Below are 12,094 nucleotides of genomic sequence, written 5' to 3'. Positions count from 1 at the left end.
TGTGGTTAATGAAAGAAAAATCCACTGACAGCCACGTTTATTGCCCTTCATTAGCATTGGTGCTTAATTTAATATAGATCTGAATAGACATTAGGGAGCCTGCAGGAGGTTAAATGGTGAAAATATAATAAATTAAATCAGAGATTATTGAATTTACTGTTTAGTTTCTGTGACACCCAACAGACATAATTCATTAGACTTATTCTCTTAGAAAATAGTTCAAAGTTTCAAGTATCACTTATGCATTTACACTCTTGGTCTTTTTTCAGATGGCATTAACATAATTATGAAAGTGTGGCCAGTAATGAACACATAATTCTTATATACATGTAATTTTCCTAATAAAATTTTTCATAAGGTAAATGCCACAGCTTGACTTTTTTACCTTGAAATGTATATCTGCTTATATACATGATAGAAATTATAATAATATAAATTATGTATGAAATATAAACAGAAACATATTTTAGAGCTATTTGTAGATAAGATCTTTTTTTAAAATGTGCATTTACATTTTCTAAACTGAAAACAGTTTTCCTTCTTTCGTGGTAAAAAACACATTTTAAGAGATCAATGAAAGTACTTCTATCTAAGAATATTCTTCTAGATATTCCATATCCAAATGCCATATCCAAGCCTGTTATCAAGTCCTATATGTGGTAATCACATTTAAATGAAACAGCTTTGCCATACAAATTCAGTGTATCTAACTGCTTGCTGTGCTCCCTTATGCTTTTTATATCTTCTTAAAAGTTGTGTTGTTTTGTTTTTTTTTCCTGCAACTGCTAAAAAGCTGATGAGCCAAAGGCAAGTCTAGGCAGTAATTGCATAAGTAGAAGAAAAGTAACTCTGGAGTTGATTACAGATGAAGTGGTAAAAATTATTTCTCTATGAATGTTATCATATAAAATAATACTAAGATTTCTGTCTCTTTCATAATGCTTGATCATCAGGAAATAATTTATTGAATTCAAATATTATTGAATAATTTATTGAAAGTTCGAGTTAATTTGGTCCTTGTAAAGAAACTTGTTGCTGCAATACTCAGTGAAAATTACCCATACAATAGTGGAGACCCATATCATTTTCTAATTTTGTTTTAACTTTAAATATGGCTGCCTTTATTTTGTATTCATTAATCATCTGCTTGCATATAAGCATGTTTCTGAGGTTTTTATACTTAGGTATTTATATAACTAGTACTTTCTTAAGATCCTTGATTGTTTTTATTAATAAGAAATATTTGCCTTTCTTATAATAATGGAAGAGATATATAAAAAATTACATCTAAGCTTCTTAGAAAATTTCCTGGACATGTATGCTTAAAATACTAATGTTACACACATGACTAAGCTTGGTGGATGATTTTTAAATGTACAAACTAATTTTCCCCTACTTTTTGTTTTCTCTTTTATCCTTTGTAAAGCCAAGTCCCGAACAAAAACTTCTTTGCTTTGTCTGCATATCTTTGGCTGTGTTTCACTGTGACATGCACTGCTGTTCTTTTAGCACCAAAATGTTGGCACACACTCCTGAAAATTTCACACCATCTCTTGCTGGATCAGCAAGCTTAACCCACCAAAATCTGGTGTTGTGCAATGGTTTTTGACTGATAATCAATCTTTATGCTGCTCGACAGTTGTTGCTGGGACACGGAGTAGAGCAGGTGGCAGATGTGCCTTGTCTTTTGAGAAAAGAAATGGTAGGTGAGCTTGGACACAGACTAGCATATCACATGTCCATTAAAAAGACTTAGGATAAGTAGAATGGGGAAAAAAACCACTCATCTAAGTTCATAGATAAGCCTAAAGACTAGCATTTGATTTCTTTCAGAACATTAAGAATATAAATGTAAATAAATATTATACATATGTGTGTATATATGTATGATAATGTATATGTATAACTTGATTTAGATAACTTGAGAGGGGTATGAGGAAATTTCATATGTATGTATATATGTCATACATATGTATACATATTTCATGTCACATACTTTCTTAAATCAAGTTAAAATTACCTTTCTCGCATGTGTCTTATAGATAAATCAATAATTTGCCAACTTGTTGTCCTGAATGTACCATAAAAAAATAAAATATTCATGAATAGTTTTGAAGGTAGTAGATGAATTTAGGGTAAGAGGGCATTCTCAGACGTTGGAAAAGCAAACATTCTAAAGGTAAGCCGTGGTACAACAGTTGGCAGAATTGGGTGTTACTTTTTTATCTTTCTAGATGAGCATGATAATTTATATACAGTTAACCAACAGACATTAGAGTCAGCAACTGGTCATTATTATTTCAACATACTGATTTTCAATCATTTAGCCAACATTCATTGATAGCATACTATGTGCCAGGTGCTAGGATAGATCAGAGACAGGTGGGAAGAAGAGTTCATAGTCCGATTTCTTTTTTATGATTATTTGTTCATCTCCAATTTTGAATTCAGTTTAATCTAAGTTTAATATTTATTAAGTATCTACTATCTGTAGAGTCCTGGCATAGGGATAGAAGCCCTGGTCTTTAAGGACCGTAAACTGGGTAAATAAGTTATAAATCCTTTAAACTGAGAGCACTATTCAACAAAGTGATAGGAAAGGAAAATTTACTTCATTTCTGGCCCAGGACGGCCAAATAAGCCTATGTATATTTTGGCAATTATATTTCCATACTTCATTTTTTTTATTATTTGGAAAAGCAATGTAGATAATAAAAAAAAATGCCTTCCTTTGACCTATTTCCAGATTTGCTAAGGTAGAAAAATATGTACAGAACATCTCTGTTTTTGTTGTTGTTTGCCTAGATGTAATATTTAATTAACTTATTTAGAGAACATCTCTGATTTTTTAACTACTTTACTACCTCTTTTGAGTATGACTGTTGACAGCCAGTGGCACTGGATTTAATAGAAAGCTAGAGAGCTATTCATCACATACCTCAAAACACAAAGCTTGTATACAGAGGTCAGGCCAAGGTCAAAACTGACAGGAAGGATTCCCTATTGAAACGTAGTATTAGAATATTTCTTGCATTTTGAAGTTGAATACTTAAGCAGAAAGATTAGTTCTGTATGGGGAAAAATAGAAATATTTTATAAAGAAAGTAGATGTTAATCAACTGTCTTGTTAGGTCTTACAATTCTGGCATTTGGAGAGTCTAAAATTGATTAATGATTCTGCTAGAATTGTGAAGATGTAGTTAATGAATTGTTTGAAAAGACACTTAAAAGTTTTCAGATTTATGGACATGCAGTTTAGGTATTATGTTCTTGAATCTTCTGCTTAATGGGGCACATTGAAAATTCTTGCATCAGATTCATGGGGTTTATAAGAGTTCAGCTGCTTTATAACTGCTAGGCAGTGCAAACCTAGCATAAAAAACGGTTCATGCCCTGAAGCTGCTGAAATACCTTAATGAAGATGAGGGAAAAAAACACTGCTTGGACCTAATCCATTAGGTCTAACTTCCAATGTATAGAGCTCTGATTGTTTAGAAATTATTTTTTTAAGTTTTATATTTTCATTCTTTTTTTAAAAAAAATATATTTTATTGATTTTTTACAGAGAGGAAGGGAGAGAGATAGTTAGAAACATCGATGAGAGAGAAACATCGATCAGCTGCCTCCTGCACACTTCCCACTGGGGATGTGCCCGCAACCCAGGTACATGCCCTTGACCGGAATCGAACCTGGGACCCCTCAGTCCGCAGGCCGACGCTCTATCTGCTGAGCCAAACCGGTTTCGGCTCATTCTGTTTTTTAAAAATTGATTTTATTGTTTAAAGTATTACAAATAGTAGTACATATGTCTCCTTTTTTCCCCCAATTTCATTCTCTCTTATCTGTTCTATCCTACCATTTGGCTTTAGATTTATCACTTACAGTGATTCATTTAAGTCCTGAGTTTTGTTAACCAGAAGTGTAACTGAGTATTATGAATAACATTTTACATCTTTTACATACTGTATTGTGAAGATGTAGTCACAGGAAAAAAAATCCAGAAAAGAGTTCAAGATATTACACCTAAGATCTAAATTTAAACTGAGAGATTTTTTTGTTGTCATGTGATCTACAAAGTGAAATAATTTGCTGTGACAGCTTGTGATTGACAAGAATATGTGTGAGCACATTTAAAACAGGCCATCTTTTCATGTAGAAGTAAATGTCAGTGAAATGATGGATTCTCATCATTTTAATTATTGATGATTTGGAAATAGTTCAATTCCATGACACACAGGACACATTATAAATAGCAGCATAACACTTTTTCTCGTATCTGCGACAATAATGAAATGTTCTGTCATATTTTGTTTTTCAAAAAAATGCATTAGTTTAATGAACCTGGATTCACACGTTATACTGTCTTCTGTTCTGTCTCCTGGATTTGTTGATTTTTAAGTGGTTGTGTTAAAAGCACAAGTTTCACCCTAGCTGGTTTGGCTCAGTGGATAGAGCATCAGCCTGCGGACCAAAGGGTCCCAGGTTCAATTCCAGTCAAGGGCACGTACCTTGGTTGCAGGCTCTTCCTCAGCCCCGGGCCTTAGTCAGGGCATGTGCAGGAGGCAACCAATCAAATTGTTTCTCTTGCATCAATGTTTCTGTCTGTCTTTACCTCTCTCTAAAAATCAATAGAAAAATAGCCTTGGGTGAGGATTAAAAAGAAAAAGCACAAGTTTCAAGGAGTGCCCAGTATCCACATCACATCACCGAGTACTATTCTTGCTACTGGTCTCAAGACAATGCCACAGTGCTACTGACACCCATGGCTGCTTTAGTCCTGTGAAAGCTGGTACTGGCCTTCCTGGTGCTCACCTGTAAAGTGACTACTGCTTACTTTGAGCAGACATAGCAGGAGGTAGAGTGGGCTTTCCCAAATTCTCTGTTTTCATGTTGTTTGAACAACATATGGATTAGGTGAGGTTATTTGTCAGTCCATTTTATCTCCCACTTAACTGCATATACTCCAAAGCAGGAAAGTGACATTATATAGAGAAAACACTTTCTTCTGAGATAGCACATGCTTCTATTATTTCTACAAATGAGGGTAAAAGTATAGGTGTGTATTTTTTTTATTTCCTGATTTCAAGTTTTAAATCTGAAAATAAGTATGTAGAGTATCCTTATTATACTTTAGATCTAAAGTATCTAAAGATAATGGCAAAAAAAGTCTTTAGATAATAGGAAAGTCTAGAACATACATGAGGTAGCATCTCCTTATATTGTCAAAATATCAAATCATTGAGAAATATCGAAATTTTTTACATATTCATCTGATTATGGGCTGCTACCCTGGACCTTACTGGGAGTATTACATAATATATGATATTTGCACCATTAGGATATATGCACCACATGAACTTTTTTTAAATCCAAAAATTTCTATTCATAGAACCACACATCTGATTTAGGATTTGGGGTAAGGTCTTTCTGTCACGCTGTAAAGAAACCTGATAAATTTTAATTCTCACTGTGATATTAACTCAGAAGGATTATAAATGTTGTCTTTATTACCTTGAATTGTTTGCTGCATGGGTAAGAGTGGACAGAGAGACATCTCCCTGTCTAGAGCTGAAAGATCGTGTGGAAGGTAAAAAAAATTATGCTTCCATGCATGTCCAAGGAGGCAGAAGAATAGTTAGAAAGAGATCATTTATTTATTCAATCATTTTCTCAACAAACATTTATTGAGTTCCTACAATGTGCCTGATGTTGCACCAAACCTAAGGATACGGTGTGAACACAACAAATGTCTCTTAGAGCTTAGCTTCTAGTGAGGTGAAAGGAGCAAGCAGTAGACATTATGTAAGGTATTTACTGATAGTGTAAGTGCTATAAAGGAATTGAAAAGGGTACTATCATGAGAACAAGCAATGTCATAGAAACAAGGAGGCATTTTAAAAAATGAAGCAGGAATTTGCTGTTACCTTTAAGTAAAATCTTTTACACCATTGTCTGTCTACCCTGCTTGTTACTTTCCTGGGAATTCATTTATATATTTTACAGTTACTTTTTCAGAGGGTTTTGCCTTTCCAACTATGTTTTTGATGTTTTCAAACATCTTTTAGAAGAGACATGAGAAATGCATTATTATTTAGTGCAAAGAGCACTAGACTTGAAGATCTCACAAGATTCTAGTATCTGTTATGCGACCCTAGACAGGTTGGTCTGTGCTTCAATGGCCTTACCTGTAAAACAGAGATAATTAAAGGATTATTGGATATTGTCTTGTTTTTCTAAAAAATATGTAAATTATTTGAAAATGAAATGTCTATAAATCCCTTGTCTAAAGAGAATACAGACAATAGCATTTTAGAAGCATATTAAGATCCCAAGGCCATTAATCAGAATTTTGTGTTCACTCTGACCTTCCCAGCATAGGAAAAAGAACAATGAACAGCATTTGTCTCCACTTTCTTCATCACTGCCAAGGAAGCTAACTACAGTGAGAAGCTGGGCAATTCATGTAACATTTCTAAGCCTTAGTTTCCTCATCCAAAGATTGAGCCTAATACTATACACCTCATTGCGTTACGAGGAGTAAATAAGACGATGTATGTAGAAGCCTACCACGTATAATAGGTGTCTGCAACCATTGTATTTCCACCAGCTTTCCATACATGTGTTACAAGTACCTGTTGTTACTACCAAAGGTATTTGGTTCGTCTGAGATTTTAAAAATGCATACAACTCAATTGAAATGTCTGCCAAACACTTGTGTGTACAGCATATTATGAAAATCGGAATCACAGAGCCTTTGAACTCTCACTGTATTGTGGTTTTTGCCTTGATAATTTTTCTGGGGTGTAAGTCAGAATCAAGTCCTTTTATAAAAGGAGCCCCAAATGCCCTTTCTCTGCTCTATTCCAAGAGTTATTTTTAAAAAATCCTCACCTGAGGATATGTTCATTGATTTAAGAGAGAGGGGGTGGAGAGAGAGAGAGACATCAATGTGAGAGAGGAACATCCATCATATGTTTCCTGTATGTGCCATGACCAGGATTGAACTGACAACCTTTGTGGTGTATGGGATAACACTCCAACCAACAGAGCCACCCAGCCAAGGCTCCAAGAGTTATATTTTTAAAAATGTTTATGGCCCAAGGCTAGTCTTAACTTTTAGCTGCCATAACTTATTTCAAGAAAGTTCATCGAAAAGTTCAGCAGAAGATTGACACCATTTTGATTGACACAATAGATGGAACGTTTGTAATTTTAATCAAATTTAAATTGAAGACATACTTCAAATGATATGTTAGACTAGTGTTACTGGGTTAAAATCTAATAACAACCACTGTCATTATTACTTAAATATAGCCATCATGCCTATAGCAATAAATGATGACACTTAAGAACGTGCAGAAACAAAGAACACAAGTATTTAGAGAAAAGGGAGTGACTAGAAACTCAGTTGAACACAGGAATGTGACCTGGATTTAATCTATTGACCAAACATAGAAGCAATTGTACTTTGAGCAGATGATATAATTGAATATAGCAGTATGTTTTCTTACTGTCAGAGCATTTATCTTTTATAAGTTCATCTTGCACCCATGAAATGACGGGCTTGTTCATATTTAACGTCATTATACCTACTTGACAGTCAGCATGAATGTGTTTTCAAGTGCTTATCAAACTACTAGAGAATGCATTTTAAAAAATAGGATTTTTAGAAGCTTGTAGATTTGGAGCTGCAAGTTTGCTGCTGTTTTGTGTGCCATAAGAGGCAATATATTTTTTCTCTTTTTTTTTGCTTGGTACATGCAAAATAGAAACTTATAAATCAAGGAGCACCCAGATTTATTTAATTTTATGAGAGGCATTGTTTTTTTTGTTTTCTTTTAGGTAGACTAAGGAAATGTAATGGCATTTTAATAGAACTTCTAACACAGAAGCAAGCTGAAAGGTACTTTATCTTTTCCATGATTTGGTTGTAAACAAAATCATGAAAATAAACTGGGATGTGAATTTTTCATAATAAAATATAAATTATGGTTGGAGCCTGGCAGTCTCTGTGTGCGGTAGGAGAGTAAGCATGTGAACAGACAAGGGGGCTTGGCAGTCCCTGAGCAGCTGGGATGTGACGGGGATGGGATGTTATCGGAAATGCGTGGATGGTCTTTCTCTGTTGTTAGTGGGAGTGGGGTCCTTAGGCTATCTCAAGAAAAAGAATTTTTTGAGACTCCCATGAGAGGATGAGTCATTTTTATTTGCATGGAATTACATCCCTAGGTTTGTAAAGTCCCATTTCTCTTAAACCAGTCCTCAAAGAGGTGCAGCTGGGGATTCCGGAGAGCTAGAAGTAAATCCAGGGTCCAGAGTTTCTGTTCCATGGTGAAGATGGGTCTGGTTTGGTATTAGGCTAGTTGCAGTCCACCAGTCCATTATGTGTGGTCCACATGGCCGTGAGCCATGTAGGCGAATGCAAAAGAGCAGAAGTGTGAGAGCTCCACAGGTCAGGAGTCAAACGCCAACAAGAGAGAGAACTCCTGTGTTTAGATTAAATATCTTAACTGCCCAGCCAGTGTGGTTCCACTATTGAGATTCGACCTATGCGCCAGGAGGTCACTGGATTGATTCCTCGTTGTGGCTTCGATCCCCAGTAGAGGGTGTGTAGGAGGCAGCCCATTGATGCTGATGTTTTTCTCTCATCCATGTTTCTTTCTCTCTCTTTCTAAAAAACAGTTAAAGCATATTTTAAAAAAATATCTTAAATTTTCCTGTGCTTGCAGTGGTCACACCTATTCTGGCCAATGACCTGTTCCCAGATGTGACTGACAAATAAGTACCTTCCCTAGACTTTACTGGGCATGCTTCTTGGCAAAGCGGCACAAATGAATGTCTATAAATTTGGCTTTCCTATTGCTCCTTTCCAGTTATTTATAACTAGGTTAAATTACAATGGTACCAGGAAAATGCTTTCCAAGGTTTTGTTAAGCCATAGAACTTCACTGGACTGTAGCCCCCAACCCCATCCTTACCCAATAGGCTCTTAACTTTCTAGAGCAGCGGTTCTCAACCTGTGGGTCGCGACCCCTTTGGGGGTCGAACGACCCTTTCACAGGGGTCGCCTAAGACCATCGGAAAACACATATATAATTACATACTGTTTTTGTGATTAGTCACTATGCTTTAATTATGTTCAATTTGTAACAATGAAATTGGGGGTCACCACAACATGAGGAACTATATTAAAGGGCCGCGGCATTAGGAAGGTTGAGAACCACTGTTCTAGAGAGAAATGCTTGAGAGAGGGAAACTGGGATAGATCTGGTCCTTATTGTTTTGGAACCCATTAGGTGTGGCTGGCAAATTTAAAGGAGGGGATGAGGTGATAAGGCAAGACTAGGACCCCTTCTTGGCAGTTGGGTCCTAGGATAGAGCCTTTGCTTAGAGTACTGTCAATGAGGTAAGAATTCAAGAATTCTCCAAAGGGGAACAAACTCCAAGCCTCCTGTTGTTGATATTCATGCACAGGTAGGAATTGTATTTGGTCCTACTGTCTGTGGAAGCTCCCACTACTAAGGATAAGCACCCATTGCATTCTCAGGGTCCCATTTTGTAATCAGATTTGTAATTGCTGGTGAAATAAAGGTCTCTTGTTTCCTCTAGACCAAGTTTGCTTAGGAAAGAAACCATAGCTGCCTTATTCATGATCACTTTCCAGTGTAGGGCCTGACAGTTCATAGACTCTCAACAAATTTTGTTCAATGGATGAATGAAGAACCAAATGAAATAGTACCATGGTGAACCATCCATATCCCAAGGAGTTGGTGGTGAGAGGGGAGGGGATAGACCTCATTAGAGCAGCGTGCTGGCCTGTAAACAGTGAGGGGACTTTTAGGAGTATATTAAATATCCCCTACCACAAATTCATATGTAGATTTGTGAATGTTTCCCTTTGGCAGGGGGCCAGAGTAAGCCAGCCCAAGAATAATTACATTGCCGAGAGGCTAATGGTTATGCTAATGCTTGTCTGAGACCAGACAATGGTCAGAAGTGGAGTGCTGGTATAAATGACTCTCCCAGGAACCTATAGATCTGAGAATTTTAGCCTTCCCACACCCTCTCAGGAACGCCCTTTCTTGCCCATTCTCTCCCCTCAATCTTTGCATATAGTAGATGCTTATTAACTATTATTGAAAGCGAGGGTGGGCCTTAACAAAGGAGATCCTGTGACCTTTGGGAAGGCTCAGGGCACACTGCTCACTGTTGTGCACAGCTGAGGGAGTGTGGAGCTAATTCCACCATGGGGCATTGGTGGGGAGACTGTTTTCTAATTCTTAGTAAGTACCAGATAGTTTCAGTCCTGGGAGGGATGCCAGGGTTTCAAGACTTGAAAGTTAAGGAAAAACAGAGGTGTAGAAAGCATTTGTCAGCTATGGCTAGGATGCTTTCCTAAAAGATCAAAGTGCATTTAGATGACACTGTTTCTTTTTTAATATTCATCCTGCCTCCCTACCCCACATGCCCCACAGCCCCCACATTTGATTACTCTACCTTCCACCCTCTCCCAGCCTCTGAGATTACTCCTCTTCCTCACCGGGACTAAAATCTACTCAGGTCTTTGCTGAGCATCCTCAGGCTCTCAGTGTTGGCATGGAAGTATCAGTTTCTGTTTTTCTCCTCGTCTTTGGAGGTAATCATGCTTACCTTTTTGTTTGCCCTCGACCACATTTCTTCATGTGAAGATGAAGTCCTTAGAGCTGTGATGTGCACAAGAGTCACCAGGTGTCCTGTTTCTCCAGCAGGTCGAGACATGCTGCTGTAGTAGACCTGTTCTTTTCCTCATTTTTCCCAATAGTTTTGTTTCATAGGGAAATGGGTTTTGCCGTAATATAAGGAAGATTTCTCCAATAGCCTCACCTGTCCAAAAGATGTAATTGGCTTGCTTAGGGAGGTGTGGGACTTCCCAGTATTGTGCACATGGCTCTGATCTGGCTACTTCCCACCTTCCTTGCTCCATGGCCACTGTGAGGAAGGGGGAAGTTTCCACTTTCCCTCTGATTCTTTGTGGCTGGCTGAATAATTAAATCAACAGGAGGCAGCTTAATAAGAGAAAATCAAATTTAATATTGTCCACACGGGAACCCCACATATTTAAGAGAGTCAGAGACCCCACATACATAAGAGGTTCTGAGATAGAAAAGGGGATTGAGGTATATATACTACTAAGACATCCTGAACTAGGGATGAGGAACTGTACTGTGGGGGCTTCGAAGGGTCTTTGCATGATAATAACAGACATTTAGTATATAGAAGGTTGCCCTGCTCTATAGATATGTCAAATGAAGTTATCTCTGATAATCTCTTATTATGAGCAAAGCCTTTTATTCAAATTCTTCTAAATAGTTAAGGATGGGCACACAGAAGTTTCTCCTGAGCCTGAAGCTAAAATAGCCTTTAGCTCAAAGTAATCTGCATACCACTGGGGCACATCTTGGGGTGGCTCATTTTGGACCCCCACACCACTCTGTGCTGTCTCCCCTCAATGTTCCATCATACTTCACCTGCCTAGTGTCCTCTACCTGGGGTATGCTCTCTCTCTCTTGCCCACTCCATTAATCCTTCAAGTCCTACCTCTTGTTCTTCCTCTGGAGAACCTTTTTTGACCACCTCAAATTGTGGCAGGAGCTCCCACTCCATGCTCCCCCAATACCTGGGCACTCCTCTGACTGAGCACATGCCACCTTGTGTGTTCTTTTCCTTTCCTGTCTTTCCAAACAGGCCAAGAGCTCTCTGTGCAGTGTCTCTAGCAGGGAATATGTGGTAGGCACTCAGAACTTACTTGTTGAATGAATAAACAGTAAATGAAATGGGTGGTTAGAGTTAATAATTTTTAAGGTCTTTTTCAGTCTCAGGTTTCTATAATTCTGAAGCCAATGTATAGTAATGCACTAAGCCTATGGCTTTTTTGCTTCTTTCTACTCTGAGCTGTCCTCCATGATACCTGGTTTATGAGTAAATTCAGTGAGGTACATGGTAATGAAAAGGCTAATTAATCATGAATATAAAAATGTAATCTTTTCCCAAAATACAGAGAAACCATAAGTCAAGTTAATGCCTGGAGACATTCTTGGTTGTCCCAACTGGGAAA

The 12,094-nt window shown here is 37.3% G+C and overlaps 1 protein-coding gene across 1 annotated transcript in view; it reads left to right on the top strand.

Moving 5' to 3' along the window:
• DCDC1 (doublecortin domain containing 1) overlaps positions 1-12,094 on the top strand; it is a 333,377-nt gene that overhangs the window by 40,150 nt on the left and 281,133 nt on the right. The window lies entirely within an intron of this gene.

Source organism: Myotis daubentonii, chromosome 9 (genome assembly GCF_963259705.1).
Source record: "Myotis daubentonii chromosome 9, mMyoDau2.1, whole genome shotgun sequence".
Lineage (NCBI taxonomy): Eukaryota > Metazoa > Chordata > Mammalia > Chiroptera > Vespertilionidae > Myotis > Myotis daubentonii.
The sequence above is the reverse complement of the archived record's forward strand: the minus strand, read 5'-3'. Positions and strand labels throughout refer to the sequence as shown.